This window comes from Podarcis bocagei (assembly GCF_964188305.1).
Source record: "Podarcis bocagei genome assembly, chromosome: 8".
Classification (NCBI taxonomy): domain Eukaryota; kingdom Metazoa; phylum Chordata; class Lepidosauria; order Squamata; family Lacertidae; genus Podarcis; species Podarcis bocagei.
This window is the reverse complement of record NC_138133.1, coordinates 91,107,903-91,133,078: the sequence shown is the minus strand read 5'-3', so window position 1 is coordinate 91,133,078 and position 25,176 is coordinate 91,107,903.

Genomic DNA, 25,176 nt, shown 5'->3' with positions numbered 1-25,176 from the left:
CAAAAAAGGCTTTTATGGGTATGTTCGTAGCAAAAGGAAGAACAAAGAAACAGTGGGGTCACTCAGAGGAGAAGATGGTGAAATGCAAACAGGGGACACAGAAAGGGCTGAACTCCTCAATGCCTTCTTTGCCTCAGTCTTCTCCGATAAAGAAAACAATGCCCGACCTGAAGAATTTGGAGCAAATGATTCAGCAAAGGAAACACAGCCCAGAATAACTAAGGAGACAGTACAAGAATATTTGGCTAGTTTAGATGTATTCAAGTCTCCAGGGCCAGATGAACTGCATCCAAGAGTATTAAAAGAACTGGCAGATGTGATCTCAGAACCACTGGCAGTCATCTTCGAGAAATCCTGGAGAACAGGCGAAGTCCCGGCAGACTGGAGGAGGGCAAATGTTGTCCCTATTTTCAAAAAGGGGAAAAGAGAGGACCCAAATAATTACCGCCCAGTCAGTCTGACATCAATAGCAGGGAAGATTCTGGAGCAGATCATTAAGCAAACAGTCTGTGAGCACCTAGAAAGGAATGCTGTGATCACCAATAGTCAGCATGGATTTCTGAAAAATAAGTCATGTCAGACTAACCTGATCTCATTTTTTGACAGAATTACAAGCCTGGTAGATGAAGGGAACTCAGTGGATATAGCCTATCTTGATTTCAGCAAGGCATTTGACAAGGTGCCCCATGATATTCTTGTAAAGAAGCTGGTAAAATGCGGTCTTGACTCTGCTACCACTCAGTGGATTTGTAACTGGCTGACTGACCGAACCCAAAGGGTGCTCATCAATGGTTCCTCTTCATCCTGGAGAAGAGTGACTAGTGGGGTGCCACAGGGTTCTGTCTTGGGCCCGGTCTTATTTAACATCTTTATCAACGACTTGGATGATGGACTCAAGGGCATCCTGATCAAATTTGCAGATGACACCAAACTGGGAGGGGTGGCTAACACCCCAGAGGACAGGATCACACTTCAAAACGACCTTGACAGATTAGAGAACTGGGCAAAAACAAACAAAATGAATTTTAACAGGGAGAAATGTAAAGTATTGCACTTGGGCAAAAAAAATGAGAGGCACAAATACAAGATGGGTGACACCTGGCTTGAGAGCAGTACATGTGAAAAGGATCTAGGAGTCTTGGTTGACCACAAACTTGACATGAGCCAACAGTGTGACGCGGCAGCTAAAAAAGCCAATGCAATCCTGGGCTGCATCAATAGGAGTATAGCATCTAGATCAAGGGAAGTAATAGTGCCACTGTATTCTGCTCTGGTCAGACCACACCTGGAGTACTGTGTCCAGTTCTGGGCACCACAATTCAAGAAGGACACTGACAAACTGGAACGTGTCCAGAGGAGGGCAACCAAAATGGTCAAAGGCCTGGAAACGATGCCTTCTGAGGAACGGCTAAGGGAGCTGGGCATGTTCAGCCTGGAGAAGAGGAGGTTAAGGGGTGATATGATAGCCATGTTCAAATATATACAAGGATGTCACATAGAGGAGGGAGAAAGGTTGTTTTCTGCTGCTCCAGAGAAGCGGACACGGAGCAATGGATCCAAACTACAAGAAAGAAGATTCCACCTAAACATTAGGAAGAACTTCCTGACAGTAAGAGCTGTTTGACAGTGGAATTTGCTGCCAAGGAGTGTGGTGGAGTCTCCTACTTTGGAGGTCTTTAAGCAGAGGCTTGACAACCATATGTCAGGAGTGCTCTGATGGTGTTTCCTGCTTGGCAGGGGGTTGGACTCGATGGCCCTTGTGGTCTCTTCCAACTCTATGATTCTATGATTCTATGATTCTATGATTCTATGATTCTATACTTCTCTCCTAACACTAGAACTCGTGGATGTACAACGCAGCTGAATTTTGGAAGATCTGAGACAGATAAGAGGAAGTCCTTCTTCGCGCAGCACAGAGTTAAACTGCGGAACTCTCTGCCACAGGAGGCAGGGATGGCCACCATCTTGGATGGCTTTGAAAGAGGATGAGACAAATTCGAGGAGGTGGAGAGGGTTATCGATGGCGACTAGTCGTGATGGCTGAGCTCTGCCTCCATTCCCGGAGGCGGCCATGCTTCTGAATGCTACTCGCTGGAAACCACAGGAAGGAGAATGTGTCCTTGTGTTCGGATCCTGCCTGCTGGTTTCCCTCGGGCATTTGGTTGGCCCCTGTGAGAGCAGGATGCTGGGCTAAATGGGCCCCTTGTGGCTTAGGGCCCTCGTATCTACAGGACTGCCTCTCCTGGTCTGCCCCGCAGAGGACCTTAAGGTCCATGAATAACATAGTTTAGAGGTCCCTAAGGAAGTCAGACTATCCTCCCCCAGCGCCAGGGCCTTCTCAGTGGTGGCTCCGACCTGGTGGAATGCTCTGTCCCAGGAGACCAGGGCCCTGCAGGATTTAACCTCCTTCCACAGTGCCTGTAAGACAGAGCTATTCCGCCTGGCCTTTAATTTGAATTCAGCCTGATCTTTTATTTCCCTTCTCTCCCCCTTCCCTTTTATGAAGATTACCCGCTCTGAGACCCCACAGCAAATTCTCCCCTGGCCTCCTCGCTGGCCCAAGTAGGACCAATTCAGCCAGCTAGCCCTGGGGATTATCTAATTGATTTTTGAATTTTATTGTTATTCATGTTTTTATACCTTCTTTTATGCTGCTTTTATAATTAAGTGTTTTAAAGTGTTTTAAATTTGTTGTTAGCCGCCCTGAGCCCGGTTTTTGAACCGGGAAGGGCAGGGCATAAATAAAAAATTATTATTATTATTATTATTATTATTATTATTATTATTATTATTATTATTATTATTATTATTATCACTGGCCTGATCCAGCAGGCTCTTATATTATTATGAAGGGGACTACAACAAGCCCAGCCTTGGAAGCAATCATCCCCTCACCATATCAAAGCTTTAACTGGACCAACTTAAAAATAAATAAATCAGTTAGTTAACCTGGCGAGAGTGCCCTTGAGAACGTGCAGAGAGCCTCCCCCTCACCAATGCCCCTGTGACTTCAAATAGCAGGCCCTGTGACTTAAAATAGCAACGATTCACGGGAGTTGAAGAATCAATGGCCGATGGAAAAATGGGATGTTCGTCGGTTGGTCTGGGGGTTTTATTGTTCAGCCGCATTGCCTGCAGTCTCTTGCAGCTTGCGGAATAAAGAGCAGGACCTCCCCCCCTCCGCCCCCACCATCGGAGCTCTGCAAATTCCCCACACTGCCTGAATTACAGGGTACATTTAATTGCATCAACAGTAATTAAGAATGCGACGTGCATCCAGGGTGGAGAGGGTTAATGTTGCCATGGGGACCTTAACATATTAATTTCCCTGATTGTTTGCGTGTGCGTGAGACACAACGTTAAGCAACAGAAGGGCCTGGACTTAAAGGGATACAGACTCATTTTTGTCACGCCTCTGGGCTGGACTAGACTGACACGGTGAGCTCTTTGTGGGGCTGGACTTGGAGACTGTTTGGAGATGGGGTCTCAGGAAAATCTGGCCTCTCACCACTTCCCCAAGAAATTGGACTTTGAGGATGAAAACATAAGAGCCCTGCTGGATTCACCATCCCTTTGCCTAACCTAACTCACAGGGTTGTGGTGAGGATGAAATGAGAAGCGTGTCCACCGCCTTGAGATCGTTTGAAGATAAGGGTCTTCTTGTTGTTGTTGTTGTTTAGTTTAGTCGTGTCCGGCTCTTTGTGACCCCCTGGACCAGAGCACACCAGGCACTCCTGTCTTCCACTGCCTCCCGCAGTTTGGTCAAACTCATGCTGGTAGCTTCAGGAACACTGTCCCACCATCTCGTCCTCTGTCGTCCCCTTCTCCTTGTGCCCTCCATCTTTCCCAACATCAGGGTCTTTTCCAGGGAGTCTTCTCTTCTCATGAGGTGGCCAAAGTCTTGGAGCCTCAGCTTCAGGATCTGTCCTTCCCGTGAGCACTCAGGGCTGATTTCCTTCAGAATGGAGAGGTTTGATCTTCTTGCAGTCCATGGGACTCTCAAGAGTCTCCTCCATCACCAGAATTCAAAAGCATCCATTCTTCGGCGATCAGCCTTCTTTGTGGTCCAGCTTTCACTTCCATATGTGGTGGTACATAAATGTAAAAAGAAGATAAAACAAATAAATGGCAGCTAGACTGGGGACTGGGAGCGGCCGCCGGGACCACATAACACCGGTCTTGAAATATCTACATTGGCTCCCAGTACATTTCCGAGCACAATTCAAAGTGTTGGTGCTGACCTTGAAAGCCCTAAACGGCCTCGGTCCAGTATACCTGAAGGAGTGTCTCCACCCCCATCGTTCTGCCCGGACACTGAGGTCCAGCTCTGAGGGCCTTCTGGTAGATACCTCCCTGCGAGAAGTGAGGTTACAGGGAACCAGGCAGAGGGCCTTCTCGGTGGTGGCACCTGCCCTGTGGAATGCCCTCCCATCAGATGTCAAGGAAATAAACAACTATCTGACTTTTAGAAGACATCTGAAGGCAGCCCTGTTTAGGGAAGTGTGGTGTAGTGGTTAAGAGCGGTAGTCACGTAATCTGGGAAACCGGGTTCGCGTCTCCGCTCCTCCACATGCAGCTGCTGGGTGACCTTGGGCCAGTCACACTTCTCTGAAGTCTCTCAGCCCCACTCACCTCACAGAGTGTTTGTTGTGGGGGAGGAAGGGAAAGGAGAATGTTAGCCGCTTTGAGACTCCTGAAGGGGAGTGAAAGGCGGGATATCAAATCCAAACTCTTCTTCTTCTTCTTAATGTTTGATGGATTACGGTATTTTAAGATTTTGTTGGAAGTCACCCTAAGTGACCGGGGAAGCCCAGCCAGATGGGCAGGGTATTATTATTATTATTATTAATAATAATAATTAGAAACTCTCCTGTGGTTTCCAGCAACTGGCATTCAGAAACATTGCTGTCTCTGAACCTGGAGGCAGAGCAGAGCCTTCCTGGCTCGGAGCCATCCATATCCCTCTCCTCCTCCATGAATTTGCCTAATTCTCAAAGCCACCCACTTCCTCTTGTGGGAGGGAGTGCCAAAGTACAACTCTGCGCTGCAGGAAGAAGTCCTTCCTTTTCTCTGTTCCGAATCTTCCAACCATCAGTTTGGTTGGGTCTTCGGCAAGTCTTGGCGTTATGAAAGAAGGAGATGCCATTTGTAAACATCTGACTTGCCTTTTCTCTAAACTAAAAAGCCGTAAACGCTGCTGCCTTTCTTCAGTCTCTCCATCCCCTTGGTCAGGCCAGCAGGATGTCCTTTGCAAGTGCCTGACCTCTGTGGTGCAGGTGCCATGTTTGATCTGGCCTTCAGAGACGCTGACCATCGAGAAGTTGCTGATCCCTCCGTTCCTTTTGCCAGCTGGGATTGTTTGCAGCTTCTCTCTGCTAGTATCTCGGACGAGCGAAAAGGAATTTTCTAACCCAAGATTTCCTCTGTCCTGCCTATAAGGGAATCATAGAAGTGTTGAGCTGGAAGGGACCAGATACAGTGATACCACTGATTATGAACTTAATTCGTTCCAGAGGTCTGTTCTTAAGCTGAAACCGTTCTTATCCTGAGGCACGCTTTCGCTAATGGGGCCTCCTGCTGCGTCCGTGCCTCTGGGGCGCGATTTCCGTTTGCATCCTGGGGCTAAGTTTGCAACCAGGAGCAGCTACTTCCGGGTTTGCGGAGCTTGTAACCTGAAGCGTTCGTAACCAGAAGCGTTCGTAACCAGAGGTACGGTTCCGGAGGCCCGTTCACAACATGAAAAGAGCGCAACCTGAAGCATCTGTGCAGGTGCGCGGCGCGATTTGGCGCTTCTGCACATGCACAAGCGGCAAAACCCGGAAGTAACCCTTTCCGGTACTACCAGGTCGCTGCGGGACGTAACTTGAAAGAACATAACATGAAGCAAACGTAACATGAGGTATGACTGTATTTCAAGATTTGTATCATCTCTTCTCCTTCCCAGGCTAAGCAGTCCCAGCTCCCTCAAATGTTCCTCATAAGGCCTGGTTTCCAGACCCTCTGTCAGACCCTAGCTAGGTGAGAAGACAAGGAAAACAGATTATTTTCAAAAATAAATGCTCTCCGAGAAAGCTCGCAACTCCTGAGCCATTTCAGAACTGAGCCAACAGACTTTGCCCTTAATACACAGGGTTGAAAATGCACTGGAATTAATTAAGAGACGCTTCAGTTTATTGAAATGCATGGGGGATGGAGTTTTTTAAAACTGGCCCACAGGCGGTGCTGCAACTTTGCTGCTTTCAATACATTGAGATACACCTTGCACCTTTCCATATGACTTCAAGCCTCAGAATAGCAATAGTATTTAGCAGGGCAGGTGGTGCAATTTGGGAGTTCCTGCACCTCTTTTTTTAAAGAAAAAAAGCAGTGGTATTTAGTGCCAGAGCAGCGAGGGTGGCGCTGTGGGTTAAGCCACAGAGCCTAGGACTTGCTGATCAGAAGGTTGGCGGTTCGAATCCCTGCGACGGAGTGAGCTCTAGTTGCTCGGTCCCAGCTCCTGCCAACCTAGCAGTTCAAAAGCACATCAGTGCAAGTAGATAAATAGGTACCGCTCTGGCGGGAAGGGAAACAGCGTTTCCATGTGCTGCTCTGGTTTCGCCAGAAGCGGCTTAGTCATGCTGGCCACATGACCCGGAAGCTGGACACCGGCTCCCTCGGCCAATAAAGCGAGATGAGCGCCGCAACCCCAGAGTCGTCCACGACTACACCTAATGGTCAGGGGTCCCTTTACCTTTTTATTTAGTGCCAGAGACCTGCAGCTTGAGATGTGGCCGTTTTGTTCAAAGCAGGACAAGATTATCAGACACCCCCCCCCATCACTGGCTTTGCCGCTTCCCTCCGTGGCTCAGAGCTCCCTGACCTCAAATACACTTTTTGAGGATCGTTTCTGCTTTCTGCCAAAAGTACCCAATACCCTCCCAGACTTGATGCATTTATTTAAATCCAGCCGAACCGCCCTCTGTTACTGAACCTTCCCCACTTCAAAGACTTTTTGAAATATGACAACGCTAGCTGAGCTGGACCATAAAGAAGGCTGATTGCCGAAGAATGGATGCTTTTGAATTATGGTGCTGGAGGAGACTCTTGAGAGTCCCATGGACTGCAAGGAGATCAAACCTCTCCATTCTGAAAGAAATCAGCCCTGAGTGCTCCCTGGAAGGACAGATCCTGAAGCTGAGGCTCCAAGACTTTGGCCACCTCATGAGAGGAGAAGACTCCCTGGAAAAGACCCTGATGTTGGGAAAGATGGAGGGCACAAGGAGAAGGGGAGGACAGAGGACGAGATGGTGGGACAGTGTTCTCGAAGCTACCAGCATGAGTTTGACCAAACTGTGGGAGGCAGTGGAAGACAGGAGTGCCTGGCATGCTCTGGTCCAGGGGGTCACGAAAAGTCGGACACGACTAAACGACTAAACAACAACAACAACAACAAGCTGTGCTGGAAACTGGCTGGAAGCTGGAGACACAGAGACCTGGGAGCAAAGTGCTGGATTCAGTAGAAGAAGAAGAAGAGTTTGGATTTGATATTCCGCTTTATCACTACCCGAAGGAGTCTCAAAGCGGCTAACATTCTCCTTTCCCTTCCTCCCCCACAACAAACACTCTGTGAGGTGAGTGGGGCTGAGAGACTTCAGAGAAGTGTGACTAGCCCAAGGTCACCCAGCAGCTGCAGGTGGAGGAGCGGAGACGCGAACCCGGTTCCCCAGATTACGAGACTACCGCTCTTAACCACTACACCACACTGGCGCTCCATAGGGCGCACCGGACCATAGGGCGCACCTAGTTTTGGGAGGCGGAAAACAAGAAAAACTTATTCTGAACCCCAGAAGCCAGAACAGCAAGAGGGATCTGGCTTCTGGGATACCGTGTGGCTGTTCTGGCTTCTGGGGTAACCGCGCCAAACCTCCTCAGGGCAGCGGGATGAAGGCTCCCCCTGCCCAAAGAGGCTGCGCAGGGCTAAAGCAGAAGCCAGGACAGACGCGTCGCTGAAGGGGCGCTGCGCCTTCTCTCTCTGCGCAGAGAGGGAGAAGGCGCAGCGCCCTTCAGCGAAGCTGGAGAAGGAACAGAAGGAGTCCCTTCTGTTCCTCCTCCGGCTTCCAGGTCAGGCGCCTCACGGCGAAGCCGAGGATCCTGCATTCGCTCCATAGGACGCACACACATTTCCCCTTCATTTTTGGAGGGGGAAAAGTGCGTCCTATAGAGCGAAAAATACGGTATTTTTCTACAAGAATAGGTGCCCCATGAACCTCTCCCTTGTTCTCTTGGAATGGCAATGGTGCCCACCGAAGAGGGGCCGGAGCTGAGAAGTTGAAAGAAAGCCATAATAATAATAATAATAATAATAATAAATTTGTCTCCAGGGTGAGAACCACAAGGTCCACCTCCCTGGCTCAGTCCAAAGCTGTGACCAGTGGAGAAACAAGATCTGCTGGCATATTAACACTGTGAGTCCCTTCATCTCACAATCAGGTTGTGTGTGTGTGTGTGTATATATATATATATATATGCAGGTTTTGGTGTCTTCGGGTGTCTTCCCGTGTAAGAGTTGGGGTGTCTAGGCGACGTTTCGACGAGGTCTCACTCGTCATCTTCAGGCTGGTGCTTTCGGCTTCTTGTTACTGGAACAGAGCAGGATCTCAGTGTTTGAGTTCCTATAAATACTGTTGAGGGGGTGTGGTGTATAGCCTCCAACGTTCTGGGCAGAGAGGAAGTTCCCAGGTTAGTGTGCCTTTTCTTCTTTTGTTCATTAATTACTTGAGGGATATCTTGAGTGATTTCTTGAGTGATATTCTGAGTACCACTTAGGAGGGTCATTAGGTGTGGATTAGTTGCTAAAGCTTTCGTGTCTTGACCTCTTGAGCTTGTGAAGAGTTTTTCTGAGAAGATGGCTGTACTGCAAATAGTTGTGCTCTGGCTTGGCTTCGAGTATAGGGGCGAGCTGTGGTTTTGTGCCCTGTGCCAGCCAGATCTGTGTAGGGATTGCAGGGGGGTGCAGCATCCGGAGGTGCCACTATGGTTTGGCTACTGGATGGTGTCTGTAATTTATCTGTGGAGAGGGTCTGGGTTTGGGTCTGGTGTGGTTGATTGGAGATGGCGTTCTGTGTGCCTCTGGTTCTGGTGTCGGTTTTTGTGGGGAGGGCTAATTTCCAGATGTCTGGCAGGCGGGACGTGTCGTCACGCTTGTTCATGTTGTGAGGGTGTTTCTCTATCTCGATGGCTTCCATGATTATTCTCTTGTGGTGATGTTCCATGTTAAAGAGCAATTTGGAATCTGCAAAATTAATTTCGTGTCCTGTTTCTTTCATGTGTTGGTAAAGAGAGGAAGTTTTTTCTTCTTTTTTGACGGCATTCTTGTGTTCTGCGATACGTGCATTTATTCGTCTGTTTGTTTGTCCAATGTACGTGGCTGGGCAGACTTTGCAGGGTATTTCATAGACCCCTTGGTTTTCTAACTGGATTTTATCTTTGGGGTTTCTGAGGATATTGGCTATTTTTTGGTTGGTGCAAAAGGCTGTTTTGATATTGTGTTTATGGAGGATTTTGCTAATTTTATCTGTAGTGCCCTTGATATAAGGAAGGAGGGCCATGCCATTGTTTTCTTCTGTGTCTTGGTTTTTGGGGGGTGTTTCTTTTTGGATTAGCTTCGTAACCCTGTTTTGCTGGTATCCGTTGGCGATTAACACATTTGAGAGATTCTGTAACTCAGTTGTCAAGTGGTCTTTGTCAGCCATGCGTTTGGTTCTGGAGATGAGAGTCTTGGCTACGGAGTTTATTTGTGCAGGGTGGTGGTGTGATTGTGCATGTAAGTAGCGGTTGGTGTGTGTTTTTTTCTGGTAGATAGTGTGTCCTACCAGAAAAAAACACACACCAACCGCTACTTACATGCACAATCACACCACCACCCTGCACAAATAAACTCCGTAGCCAAGACTCTCATCTCCAGAACCAAACGCCTGGCTGACAAAGACCACTTGACAACTGAGTTACAGAATCTCTCAAATGTGTTAATCGCCAACGGATACCAGCAAAACAGGGTTACGAAGCTAATCCAAAAAGAAACACCCCCCAAAAACCAAGACACAGAAGAAAACAATGGCATGGCCCTCCTTCCTTATATCAAGGGCACTACAGATAAAATTAGCAAAATCCTCCATAAACACAATATCAAAACAGCCTTTTGCACCAACCAAAAAATAGCCAATATCCTCAGAAACCCCAAAGATAAAATCCAGTTAGAAAACCAAGGGGTCTATGAAATACCCTGCAAAGTCTGCCCAGCCACGTACATTGGACAAACAAACAGACGAATAAATGCACGTATCGCAGAACACAAGAATGCCGTCAAAAAAGAAGAAAAAACTTCCTCTCTTTACCAACACATGAAAGAAACAGGACACGAAATTAATTTTGCAGATTCCAAATTGCTCTTTAACATGGAACATCACCACAAGAGAATAATCATGGAAGCCATCGAGATAGAGAAACACCCTCACAACATGAACAAGCGTGACGACACGTCCCGCCTGCCAGACATCTGGAAATTAGCCCTCCCCACAAAAACCGACACCAGAACCAGAGGCACACAGAACGCCATCTCCAATCAACCACACCAGACCCAAACCCAGACCCTCTCCACAGATAAATTACAGACACCATCCAGTAGCCAAACCATAGTGGCACCTCCGGATGCTGCACCCCCCTGCAATCCCTACACAGATCTGGCTGGCACAGGGCACAAAACCACAGCTCGCCCCTATACTCGAAGCCAAGCCAGAGCACAACTATTTGCAGTACAGCCATCTTCTCAGAAAAACTCTTCACAAGCTCAAGAGGTCAAGACACGAAAGCTTTAGCAACTAATCCACACCTAATGACCCTCCTAAGTGGTACTCAGAATATCACTCAAGAAATCACTCAAGATATCCCTCAAGTAATTAATGAACAAAAGAAGAAAAGGCACACTAACCTGGGAACTTCCTCTCTGCCCAGAACGTTGGAGGCTATACACCACACCCCCTCAACAGTATTTATAGGAACTCAAACACTGAGATCCTGCTCTGTTCCAGTAACAAGAAGCCGAAAGCACCAGCCTGAAGATGACGAGTGAGACCTCGTCGAAACGTCGCCTAGACACCCCAACTCTTACACGGGAAGACACCCGAAGACACCAAAACCTGCATTCCTGTACCCGTGAAAATCTACGAAAGCAAATATATATATATATATATATATATATATGCAGGTTTTGGTGTCTTCGGTGTCTACGAAAGCAAATATATATATATATATATATATGCAGGTTTTGGTGTCTTCGGGTATCTTCCCGTGTAAGAGTTGGGGTGTCTAGGCGACGTTTCGACGAGGTCTCACTCGTCATCTTCAGGCTGGTGCTTTCGGCTTCTTGTTACTAGAACAGAGCAGGATCTCAGTGTTTGAGTTCCTATAAATACTGTTGAGGGGTGTGGTGTATAGCCTCCAACGTTCTGGGCAGAGAGGAAGTTCCCAGGTTATTGTGCCTTTTCTTCTTTTGTTCATTAATTACTTGAGGGATATCTTGAGTGATTACTTGAGTGATATTCTGAGTACCACTTAGGAGGGTCATTAGGTGTGGATTAGTTGCTAAAGCTTTCGTGTCTTGACCTCTTGAGCTAGTGAAGAGTTTTTCTGAGAAGATGGCTGTACTGCACTTAGTTGTGCTCTGGCTTGGCTTCGTGTATAGGGGCGAGCTGTGGTTTTGTGCCCTGTGCCAGCCAGATCTGTGTAGGGATTGCAGGGGGGTGCAGCATCCGGAGGTGCCACTATGGTTTGGCTACTGGATGGTGTCTGTAATTTATCTGTGGAGAGGGTCTGGGTTTGGGTCTGGTGTGGTTGATTGGAGATGGCGTTCTGTGTGCCTCTGGTTCTGGTGTCGGTTTTTGTGGGGAGGGCTAATTTCCAGATGTCTGGCAGGCGGGACGTGTCGTCACGCTTGTTCATGTTGTGAGGGTGTTTCTCTATCTCGATGGCTTCCATGATTATTCTCTTGTGGTGATGTTCCATGTTAAAGAGCAATTTGGAATCTGCAAAATTAATTTCGTGTCCTGTTTCTTTCATGTGTTGGTAAAGAGAGGAAGTTTTTTCTTCTTTTTTGACGGCATTCTTGTGTTCTGCGATACGTGCATTTATTCGTCTGTTTGTTTGTCCAATGTACGTGGCTGGGCAGACTTTGCAGGGTATTTCATAGACCCCTTGGTTTTCTAACTGGATTTTATCTTTTGGGTTTCTGAGGATATTGGCTATTTTTTGGTTGGTGCAAAAGGCTGTTTTGATATTGTGTTTATGGAGGATTTTGCTAATTTTATCTGTAGTGCCCTTGATATAAGGAAGGAGGGCCATGCCATTGTTTTCTTCTGTGTCTTGGTTTTTGGGGGGTGTTTCTTTTTGGATTAGCTTCGTAACCCTGTTTTGCTGGTATCCGTTGGCGATTAACACATTTGAGAGATTCTGTAACTCAGTTGTCAAGTGGTCTTTGTCAGCCAGGCGTTTGGTTCTGGAGATGAGAGTCTTGGCTACGGAGTTTATTTGTGCAGGGTGGTGGTGTGATTGTGCATGTAAGTAGCGGTTGGTGTGTGTTTTTTTCCGGTAGATAGTGTGTCCTAGGGAGCCATCAGGTTTTTTGTAGATTAGGACGTCAAGGAAGGGAAGTTGGTTGTTGGCTTCTATTTCCATAGTGAATTGTATTTTGGGGTGTAGGCTGTTGAGATGTGTGAGGAAGCTATCTAGTTTTTCCTTCCCGTGTGGCCAAATTACAAAGGTGTCGTCAACATATCTGAGCCAAAGTTTGGGTTTGTGTTCTGACTTGTCTAAAGCATTGGTTTCAAAGTGTTCCATGTACAGATTTGCGATGACCGGTGAGAGGGGTGATCCCATAGGTGCTCCTTCTATCTGTTTGTATCTTTGTCCATTGTGGATGAAGTACGTGTTGGTTAGGCAGTGGTTGGTCAGGTCCAGGATGTATTCGGGGGGATTGTATTTGTTTTGAATGGCTGTCAAGGCTTCATTAATGGGCACTTGTGTGAAGAGAGATACAACATCGAAGCTCACAAGTAGGTCATCGGGATGTAGGTTTTGCTTCTTTATTGTTTCTATGAACTGGAAGGAGTTTGTAACGTGTGAAGCGATAGATTCTGCATAGGGCTGAAGTTGCTTAGCGAGAAATTTAGCGAGATTTTGTAGAGGTGAGCCTATGGAGCTGACTATTGGTCTGAGTGGTGTTCCTTCTTTGTGTATCTTGGGGAGACCGTAGAGTTTGGGGCATCTGGATGATTTTTCTCTGGGGATGATTCTTAGCTGGATTTCTTCACTGATAGGAGAGGCTTTTATTTTGGATTTGGTGGTTTTTTCCAGATAGGTGGTGGGATCTGTTTTTATAGGTTGGTAGGTAGGGTCTTGGAGTAGATTTGATAGTTTTGCTTGGTAGTCCGATGTGTTCATCACAACAGTGGCATTACCTTTGTCTGCTGGGAGAATGATTATGTTGTTGTCTTTCCTCAGGTTGGTGAAATAGAAGCCAACAACCAACTTCCCTTCCTTGACGTCCTAATCTACAAAAAACCTGATGGCTCCCTAGGACACACTATCTACCGGAAAAAACCACACACCAACCGCTACTTACATGCACAATCACACCACCACCCTGCACAAATAAACTCCGTAGCCAAGACTCTCATCTCCAGAACCAAACGCCTGGCTGACAAAGACCACTTGACAACTGAGTTACAGAATCTCTCAAATGTGTTAATCGCCAACGGATACCAGCAAAACAGGGTTACGAAGCTAATCCAAAAAGAAACACCCCCCAAAAACCAAGACACAGAAGAAAACAATGGCATGGCCCTCCTTCCTTATATCAAGGGCACTACAGATAAAATTAGCAAAATCCTCCATAAACACAATATCAAAACAGCCTTTTGCACCAACCAAAAAATAGCCAATATCCTCAGAAACCCCAAAGATAAAATCCAGTTAGAAAACCAAGGGGTCTATGAAATACCCTGCAAAGTCTGCCCAGCCACGTACATTGGACAAACAAACAGACGAATAAATGCACGTATCGCAGAACACAAGAATGCCGTCAAAAAAGAAGAAAAAACTTCCTCTCTTTACCAACACATGAAAGAAACAGGACACGAAATTAATTTTGCAGATTCCAAATTGCTCTTTAACATGGAACATCACCACAAGAGAATAATCATGGAAGCCATCGAGATAGAGAAACACCCTCACAACATGAACAAGCGTGACGACACGTCCCGCCTGCCAGACATCTGGAAATTAGCCCTCCCCACAAAAACCGACACCAGAACCAGAGGCACACAGAACGCCATCTCCAATCAACCACACCAGACCCAAACCCAGACCCTCTCCACAGATAAATTACAGACACCATCCAGTAGCCAAACCATAGTGGCACCTCCGGATGCTGCACCCCCCTGTAATCCCTACACAGATCTGGCTGGCACAGGGCACAAAACCACAGCTCGCCCCTATACACGAAGCCAAGCCAGAGCACAACTAAGTGCAGTACAGCCATCTTCTCAGAAAAACTCTTCACAAGCTCAAGAGGTCAAGACACGAAAGCTTTAGCAACTAATCCACACCTAATGACCCTCCTAAGTGGTACTCAGAATATCACTCAAGAAATCACTCAAGATATCCCTCAAGTAATTAATGAACAAAAGAAGAAAAGGCACACTAACCTGGGAACTTCCTCTCTGCCCAGAACGTTGGAGGCTATACACCACACCCCCTCAACAGTATTTATAGGAACTCAAACACTGAGATCCTGCTCTGTTCCAGTAACAAGAAGCCGAAAGCACCAGCCTGAAGATGACGAGTGAGACCTCGTCGAAACGTCGCCTAGACACCCCAACTCTTACACGGGAAGACACCCGAAGACACCAAAACCTGCATTCCTGTACCCGTGAAAATCTACGAAAGCATATATATATATATATATATATATATATATATATATATATATATATGTATAAGCAAAACCACATAACCTAAAGACACCACAGTTTCCATTGACCTTCTTTCCAAGGAAACCGAACCTTGGGTAAGCTCCTGGAACCGCTTGAAGGTGGAGTGTAATAATACTCATGCCTTTTAATAATAATAATTTATTATTAATACTCTGCCCATACAGAACGTCAATAGCAATAATAAAAAAGCAACAACATCAAACATTAAAAGCTTCCCTAAACAGGGCTGCCTTCAGATGTCTTCTAAAAGATGTCTTCTGGTAGTTGTTGTTCTCTTTGACATCTGGTGGGAGGGAGTTCCACAGGGCAGGTGCCACTATCAAGAAGGCCCTCTTTCTGGTTCCCTGTAACTTGGCTTCTGTCAGTGAGGGAACCGCCAGAAGGCCCTCGGAGCTGGACCTCAGTGTCCGGGCAGAACGATGGGGGTGGAGACGTTCCTTCAGATATACTGGACCAAGGCCATTTAGGGCTTTCAAGGTCAGCACCAACACTTTGAATTGTGCTCGGAAACGTACTGGGAGCCAGTGTAGGTCTTTCAAGACCGGTGTTATGTGGTCTCTGCGGCTGCCCCCAGTCCCCAGTCTAGCTGCCACATTCTGGATTAGTTGCAGTTTCCAGGTCATCTTCAAAGGTAGCCCCACGTAGAGTGCATTGCAGTAGTCCAAGCGGGAGATAACCAGAGCATGCACCACTCTGGTGAGACAATCCGCAGGCAGGTAGGGTCTCAGCCTGCATACCAGATGGAGCTGGAAAACAGCTGTCCTGGACACAGAACTGACCTGCACCTCCATGGACAGCTGTGAGTCCAAAATGACCCCCCAGGCTGCACATCTAGTCTTTGAGGGGCACAGTTACCCCATTCAGGACCAGGGAGTCCCCCCACATGCCTGCCCCCTGTATATTTCTGCCTTGCCAGGATTCAACCGCAATCTGTCCTTGTGCTCCGATATTGCCTGCTGGTTTCCCCCAGGCATCTGTTAGCTGCCATTCCTTTTATTCCCACAGCCTCCGAATAGGCAGGGCCAGATTCTCTCTGCCCAGTGTACAGATCTGCCCAGTGTACCAGGGCCCATTCAGTGCCCAGGCTGCCAGCCTTGAGTGCACATGTGCGCTTGGAGATGCAAAAACGCAAGGCCCCTTTAAGAGCAAAGAAATGCCACCTTTTGCTGAGTTTGCACTTCGGCTGTAGCGTGTAATGCTCTGGCTGCTGTGGGAATTGCTCTCTGATATTGAACAGGTAAACAAAGCATGGCTCAGAGAAAAGCTTATACAAATGGACTGGATGTCCCAAAGGTGTGCGAGGCTTTGCTGGGCTGCTCTGATCTCTCTGCAAGACATGCAGAGGCCGGGGTGTCTTCCGCTCAACCCCGAGGGCTGCTGCTTGGACATCATCTTAAAGTTATCCCATTTCCTGCAACGAGCGCATGTTTGCAAATGCACGGTGCAGTTTGCAAACTGCCCATTGCTTTGTTCCAGGACAAAACTGCAAGCACTGTGCATGTCCGTATCTCAGCTAGGAATAGAAGGATACACCCATTTCGGTCCTCCCAGTTTCTCCTTCTAATCTCAAATTCAGTTCTGCACATTTTTGCAGCAATATGCAATTTTTTTTAAATAAAAAAAGAATACTCATTTTGTAATGCCACTCTGCAACAAAACAATGTTTACAGCAATGCCTATATCAGGAGGAAGTAAAAACACATATATTCGTGAAAACAACAAATATGCATTGCATTAGGTGGAATTGCTTGCAAACACGTGTGCAGTAGTGAAAACTACATACAGAATCCATTTATCAGGAGAAGTTCGCATTATAGCCCTGATGGATTTTCACAAGTATTTAATATATATTTTTAGCAGGAAGTTCTTCCTAATGTTTAGGTGGAATCTTCTTTCTTGTAGTTTTGATCCATTGCTCCGTGTCCGCTTCTCTGGAGCAGCAGAAAACAACCTTTCTCCCTCTATGTGACATCCTTTTATATATTTGAACATGGCTATCATATCACCCCTTAACCTCCTCTTCTCCAGGCTAAACATGCCCAGCTCCCTTAGCCGTTCCTCATAAGGCATCGTTTCCAGGCCTTGGACCATTTTGGTTGCCCTCCTCTGGACACGTTCCAGTTTGTCAGTGTCCTTCTTGAACTGTGGTGCCCAGAACTAGGCACAGTACTCCAGGTGAGGTCTGACCAGAGCAGAATACAGTGGCACTATTACTTCCCTTGATCTAGATGCTATACTCCTATTGATGCAGCCCAGAATTGCATTGGCTTTTTTAGTTGCCCCACATTTTCCTATTGATGCACTTATTGCAAAAAAATAAAAAAGCCCAGTGGTGAGTGCATGTGCGGGGTGTTGCGCAAAAGCCCCGAGTCAACTTTGATTTGTGGTTGCAGTGTGGCATGACAGTTTGAGTGCTGGACTAGGAGAGAGCAGGGTTCAAATCCCCACTCAGCCATGAAACTCACGGGGTGTGACCTTGGGGGCCAGTCGCACTGCCTCTCGGCCCAACCTCCCTCACAGGGTTGTCGTAGGGAGGGAGAACCGCACACACCACCAATTCAATCCCCTGAATTTTTGACTCCAGCCTGCAATGTTGTGCATCTCCTCCGCCTCTCACCATCCAGACCCAGCGGCGGAGCAAGTCGATTGGGCGCCTGGGGCGGCACTTGTGCCCTTTGCCCAGGGGTGGGGCCAGCCGGGGCAGGACACCCCGTGGGGCCTTTGAGGAGTCTGCCTGCCTCCCCCCACTCAGCTGCCCTACAGCGGAGGGGGCAGGCGGCAGGCGGACCGTTTGGGTCAGCGCGGAGCCTGTGGGCACCCAAGCCACCACGTTGCTCCCAGGAGAGACATGTGGCTCGGGCACATGCAGGCCCCAGTGCCACCTGCCATTTTGTCACCCCCCTCAGTGGTGACACCTGGGGCAAACCGCCCCCCGCCCCCCCTTTCCTCCGCCTCTGCCAGACCCTGTTATCCTTTGCAATGCAGTGGTACCTTGGGTTAAGAACTTAATTTGTTCCGGAGGTCCGTTCTTAACCTGAAACTGTTCTTAACCTGAGGTACCACTTTAGCTAATGGGGCCTCCTGACACTGAGGTCCAGCACCGAGGGCCTTCTGGCCCTTCCCTCATTGCGAGAACTGAGGTTACAGGGAACCAGGCAGAGGGCCTTCTCGGTAGTGGCACCCGCCCTGTGGAACGCCCTCCCGTCAGATGTCAAGGAAATAAACAACTATCTGATATTTAGAAGACATCTGAAGGCAGCCCCGTTTAGGGAAGCTTTTCACGTTTGATGAATTATTGTATTTTAATACAGTGGTACCTCGGGTTAAGAACTTAATTCGTTCTGGAGGTCTGTTCTTAACCTAAAACTGTTCTTAACCTGAAGTACCACTTTAGCTAATGGGGCCTCCCACTGCCACTGCTGCACGATTTCTGTTCTCATCCTGAAGCAAAGTTCTTAACCCAAGGTACTATTTCCGGGTTAGCGGAATCTATAACCCGAAGCGTCTGTAACCTGAAGCATCTGTAACCCGAGGTACCACTGTATCATGGCTCAGCTCCCTTGTGCCGTGACTTAAGAGACGGACTTTTCTTCCCGACCGGATCCCTGGGGTCTTTGGGACCCTTCCCCTTCTGTCTTCTCCTGTCAAGTATTTACGCCGCTGCTCTCCCCTCCCTGCTCATCCTTTTCCAATTTGGATGCGCTGGCGATATTATAGTGGTATTTTCACCCCACCTGAGGGATGCATTTGGCGTGTTATTATTGTAAGGCTGACGGCCGTTACTGTACACAGAGCGGCCATCATTCCTGCTCGGCGGACAGCTTAACGGTATCTGAGCTGGGCAAGACCCCTTCAGAGATATTAGAGAGAAAGGCTCCGATTATTGTTCTTATTTAAAAGAAGGAAAGGGGGGGAAAGGTGCCACCGAAAGCCAATCGAAGCGTGTTATTAGGAGGAGAATCCTCCTAGGGCCTTTTGCTGGGCTGTTGGAAGTGTAAAATGGCACTGGGGGGTGAGCTTCTCTCCCTCTTTCCCTCCCCACCCACCTCTCCTCTCATGGGTTCATGGCTGTGGCAGCAGAGACCATTTCTCTGGCCCGAACCTCTCTCCGGGGACGACTTTGGGGGTTCCCCGAAGGATGGCTGAGTGAGAGACTCATTGTTATTTAGTCGTTTACTCGTGTCCGCCTCTACGTGACCCCCTGGACCAGAGCATGCCAGGCACTCCTGTCTTCCACTGCCTCCCGCAGTTTGGTCAAACTCATGCTGGTAGCTTCAAGAACACTGTCCAACCATCTCGTTCTCTGTCGTCCCCTTCTCCTTGCGCCCTCCATCTTTCCCAACATCAGGGTCTTTTCCAGGGAGTCTTCTATTCTCATGAGGTGGCCAAAGTCTTGGAGCCTCAGCTTCAGGATCTGTCCTTCCCGTGAGCACTCAGGGCTGATTTCCTTCCGAATGGAGAGGTTGGATCTTCTTGCAGTCCATGGGACTCTCAAGAGTCTCCTCCAGCACCAGAATTCAAAAGCATCCATTCTTCGGCGATCAGCCTTCTTTATGGTCCAGCTCTCACTTCCATACATCACTACTAGGAAAACCATGGCTTTAGCTATAAGGGCCTCAGACCTTTAGTCTACGCTGCCTCATCATCAGTCTACATGCACTCTTTAATATTAGATAACAGGTACAACAGGTTGACCTTCATTCAACTGTGATGCACTGCAGTCTGCAACTTCATGCTACATATTGCCATGCAACCAGTCTATGCAGAATGTAGGCACCCTATATATACAGAAATGAGCAAACCAGTGATATTTTAGGGAGCAGGCTAGCAGGCGGGGCCCATGACTTACATCATAGGAACCTACACAACACAAAACACTTTTGCTGTACGTAGGTTTTATTTTATTTTATTATCTTATATTTTGGAAATGTACATCCAGGTTTTTCCCCTTTATTTTTTGGGGGGCACCCAAGAGAGTGGGCCTTTAAGCTATAGCTTGCTTAGTAAAGTAAAGGAGGTAAAGGGACCCCTGACCACTAGGTCCAGTCGTGACCGACTCTGGGTTTGCAGTGCTCATCTCGCTTTATTGGCCAAGGGAGCCGGCGTACAGCTTCCGGGTCATGTGGCCAGCATGACTAAGCCACTTCTGGTGAACCAGAGCAGCGCACGGAAACGCCGTTTACCTTCCCGCCGGAGTGGTACCTATTTATCTACTTGCACTTTGACGTGCTTTGGAACTGCTAGGTTGGCAGGAGCAGGGACCGAGCAACGGGAGCTCACCCCGTTGCGGGGATTCGAACTGCCGACCTTCTGATCGGCAAGCCCTAGGCTCTGTGGTTTAACCCACAGCGCCACCCGCATCCCCATATAGCTTGCTTAGCTTATACGTAAATTCTGGGACTGGTTACGCCTGACCCTGTGCAACCAACTATGATCAAGTTTGCACTGAAAATCTAAGATGCTCAGAAGTTAGAGCAAAAATAATAATTGATTTTTTAAAATCCAATGTTGAAGGGCTATTATTACGACTTGAGAAAAACCCTGCGCACCTGAAATAATATGGGGAAAATGTCGTCCTCATCAAAAGGGGTCGCAGAGCTAGAACTCTGTCTCCAGACTGACACGCCGGAGGACATATTACCGGAATGAATGGGAATGAGCCGGCCATCTCATCTGCCCGTTACCTGTCCATCGTGAGCTCCTGCTTAGGAGAGTCAGATAAGGACTCTCCTCACAGTAACCTATCAATCACAGACACCTGTCAATAAAACCCTGACACGATCAATGGCCGGGGCCCTGGTAATTACATTTTCGAGATCAAATGCATATATAAATGTTTCATTTGGGTAAATGTTCTTTTTGGAGAGAGGGGTGTCTGAGAGGGGTCCCATTGATCGGGTAAATGGCCCGAGATAAAGAGGACTCCATGCAGAGGAACCGAAGGGATTTGCTGTGATGATGGATAGGAAGTCTCCAAACCAGCTGTCTAACATCATCCTGACTCTTTCGATGCCCTGGGGAGAACTCCAGACATCCCTCCCTTTTGAGCCTTGCGCAGACGTTCACCCAGATCCACACTCACGGGCTGACACCAGCAACGGCCAAACGTTAGATCTGGACACTGATTTGGGGCACTTGCGTCCTTCTGAACAAGTTTAGATAAGGGCAATGCCACAGGTCTGGCGCACGTGAGATGTGCAGCGATGTATTGAGGGCCAGCAAGGGGACATCTCTGCTGAAACCTGGACCCAGCTCATGCCAATCTACTTGGCAACCTTTGTGTGTGGGCAATGACGTCCGTTTGCTGGATGGAGCAAAGGGTCCGAGAGGCCGGTAGCACCTCATCTCATCCTCACCAGCAATGAAAATGGAGAAAACATTGCATGACTTATGTTCTGCCAACATATAGATTGAGATTGAAATTGAAATACTTTATTGTCACTTGTACAACTTGTACACAGTGAGATTACACAAGCACCCCCCATTCATTTCTCTTAGTCTTAATTCCCCTCGTTTACTGACGCACACACACCAAACCCGAAAGTCCGTTGCCCAGTTGTTATCTTTTCATTCAGCAGCCTAACAGCCCATGGATAGAAGCTGTTCTTTACCCTGTTGGTGCGACTAATCATGCTTCTATATCTTCTGCCCGAGGGCAGGAGATCAAGAAAGTGCCGGCCAGAGTGTGAATCATCCCTGAGAATTTTCCTCACTCTCCTGAGGCAACGTTCTTCTGCTATTTCATCCAGTGGATTCACGGGACAGCCCATAATATCTTGTGCTGTATTCACCACCCTCTGTAGGCACTTCCTATCAGCTGATGTCAAACCAGCGTCCCACATCGTGATGCAGTAGGAAAGGGCACTTTCTATTGTGGACCGGTAGAAGGAGATCATCAGATGTTGATTGACATCATTCTTCCGCAATACTCTGAGGAGATGGAGTCTCTGTTGGACTTTCTTAACCACCTGAGTTGTGTTTATTTCCCAAGTAAGGTCTGAGATAAACTCCTAGGAATTTAAAGGAAGAGACTCTCTTTCGGTTGTATTGCTATTTCATAAATAATCTTAATCTACAATTTCCCTTGTTTTGGGGGGTTTCCACCGGTGCCAGATATAGGGGGCGCTAGGGGCTCCAGGCCCCTCAATATTTTGCATCAGGGGGCCAACATCCCCCTACAGGCGCCCCCTGGCGCATGCTGGATGGGCAGGAGGATTCTCAAAGCTCCGCCTCCTTCTCTCCGCCATACATCCCGTTGGGGAGGACAAGTCACATGACATCACGTGCCATCACATGACACGTCATGTGGTGCGCCCCCCAATATGGGGCTCAAATTGGCATCTTTGGGGGTTCCTGTCATCTCATTCAAACCATGCAGTTTGCAGAGCGCACTGGACTTGAGTGGAGCTTTCGAACTCCTCCCTCACCCGGCCTGTGTGTCATCTGTGCTAATTTGTAATCTCACAGCTCCTTGGCTCAATTAATCCAAATTCTGTCACAGGGAAAGCTGGATGCTGTGATCTGCTTAATTTATGCCAATTATTATTTTATTCCTTGCACTTATTATCTGTCACCTATCCACAGAGATGTCAGATAATTTCATCAGAAAAAGAAACGGGAGCAGAAATTTGTCACAATTTGCACGTTTCTCCCAGTTCAGGAACAGAAGTCGCATGAACAATTTATGTGGTGCTTTCGCTATCATTGTTTGTTTTGTTTTTAGTCCACAAAGGCTATGTAAATAATTGCATTGTTTTTGTTGTTTTCCTTCCACTGTAATGCATGGGCATCAATTATACAATTAATTTGCATTAGTTTTGGCCGTAGCCGATACTGAGATGAAAAACATAGGTTTTAGTGGAACGGAATCACTTCTGACTGCGAGGAATGCAGGACACGGCAGAAACTGCTGACTCCTTACATCCCTGCCAAATCCGTCATATTGCTCAAGGCTGATGTGCAGCCAAAAATTCAAGCAAGAGCACGGGTAAGATTTTCGAAACCTTAAGAATTAAGAATAAAGAATTTCTAGTTCTCAGATTTTAGAATGAGCAAAAAACCTCTCCCCCCGACCCCTGGAAATTGCATTTGAATAGTTCTTTGGCTTTTGAGATTCTGCGCTAAATTTTCAAATAATGATGGGACACATCTGGAGCAGGCGTGCAGTGTCCTCTGTGTCTGTGTATAGAGCCACAGAATTGTAGAGCTGCAAGGGACTCCTAAAGGCCATCTAGCCCAACCCTCTGCAATGCAGGAATTACAGCTCAAGCATCCCTGGCAGACGCCCAACCCCTGTTTGAAAACCTCCAAGGAAGGAGATACCACCACCTTTCAAAGCAGTCCACTTTCAAACAGCTCTTCCTATCGGAAAGTTCTTCCGCATGTTTGGAATTAATAGCAATGTTAAATTAGAAACAAGGGACGCGGGTGGCGCTGTGGGTTAAACCACAGAGCCTAGGACTTAGAATCATAGAATCATAGAATCCTAGAGTTGGAATAGACCACAAGGGCCATCGAGTCCAACCCCCTGCCAAGCAGGAAACACCAGCAGAGCACTCCTGACATATGGTTGTCAAGCCTCTGCTTAAAGACCTCCAAAGTAGGAGACTCCACCACACTCCTTGGCACAAATTCCACTGTCAAACAGCTCTTACTGTCAGGAAGTTCTTCCTAATGTTTAGGTGGAATCTTCTTTCTTGTAGTTTGGATCCATTGCTCCGTGTCCGCTTCTCTGGAACAGCAGGAAACAACCTTTTTCCCTCCTCTATGTGACATCCTTTTATATATTTGAACTTGGCTATCATATCACCCCTTAACCTCCTCTTCTCCAGGCTAAACATGCCCAGCTCCCTTAGCCGTTCCTCATAAGGCATCGTTTCCAGGCCTTGGACCATTTTGGTTGCCCTCCTCTGGACACGTTCCAGTTTGTCAGTGTCCTTCTTGAATTGTGGTGCCCAGAACTGGACACAGTGCTCCAGGTGTGGTCTGACCAGAGCAGAATACAGTGGCACTATTACTTCCCTTGATCTAGATGCTATACTCCTATTGATGCAGCCCAGAATTGCATTGGCTTATTTAGCTGCTGCGTCACACTGTTGGCTCATGTCAAGTTTGTGGTCAACCAAGACTCCTAGATCCTTTTCACATGTACTGCTCTCAAGCCAGGTGTCACCCATCTTGTATTTGTGCCTCTCATTTTTTTTGCCCAAGTGCAATACTTTACATTTCTCCCTGATAAAGTTCATCTTGTTTGTTTTGGCCCAGTTCTCTAATCTGACTTGCCGATCAGAAGGTCGGCGGTTCGAATCCCCGCAACGGGGTGAGCTCCCATTGCTCAGTCGCTGCTCCTGCCAACCTAGCAGTTCGAAAGCACCTCAAAGTGCAAGTAGATAAATAGGTACCGCTCCGTCGGGAAGGTAAACGGCGTTTCCGTGCGCTGCTCTGGTTTGCCAAAAGCGGCTTAGTCATGCTGGCCACATGACCCGGAAGCTGTACGCCGGCTCCCTCGGCCAGTAAAGCGAGATGAGCGCCACAACCCCAGAGTCGGCCATGACTGGACCTAATGGTCAGGGGTCCCTTTACCTTTACCTAAATTAGAAAACCATTAGAAGTTTGGTATTAAGTTTATTTTTATTGTTATGCCTTGAATGGCATTCCACTAGATGCCTGTACCTGAATCAAAACTGGGAAATTCAATGGGTTGAATCCAGATGTTATCGTGGCCAGACTAGATTCAAAGAAAATATAATGTACTTGGAGTAGAAATATTGAAATCAGTGGGGCTTTGGTTTGCCATTACTAAAGTCTCATTAAATTTCAGATAGTCTAATCATGTCTAATCTGGGTTCAGTCTGTTATCTTTTATCTTGTAGCCATATTGAGACTTGAAGCTATGTGTTTATTGTTAATTGATAATCTTTATTTAAAATATTAAAGTTACAGAATGGAAAAGCCAAAAAATAAAATAAAATAAAAATAATGGAATCATCTTTCTTGTGATTTCGTTCAGATCTTAACCTTTGCAGCAGCTTAAAAAACAAGTTTGTTCCATTTCCCATGTGGCAGCCTTTCAGATATTTGAAGAAGGCCATCACCGAGTGCCTGAATGGAGTGTGTTTCGAAAACAACATGCTCTAACATCCTACGGGGC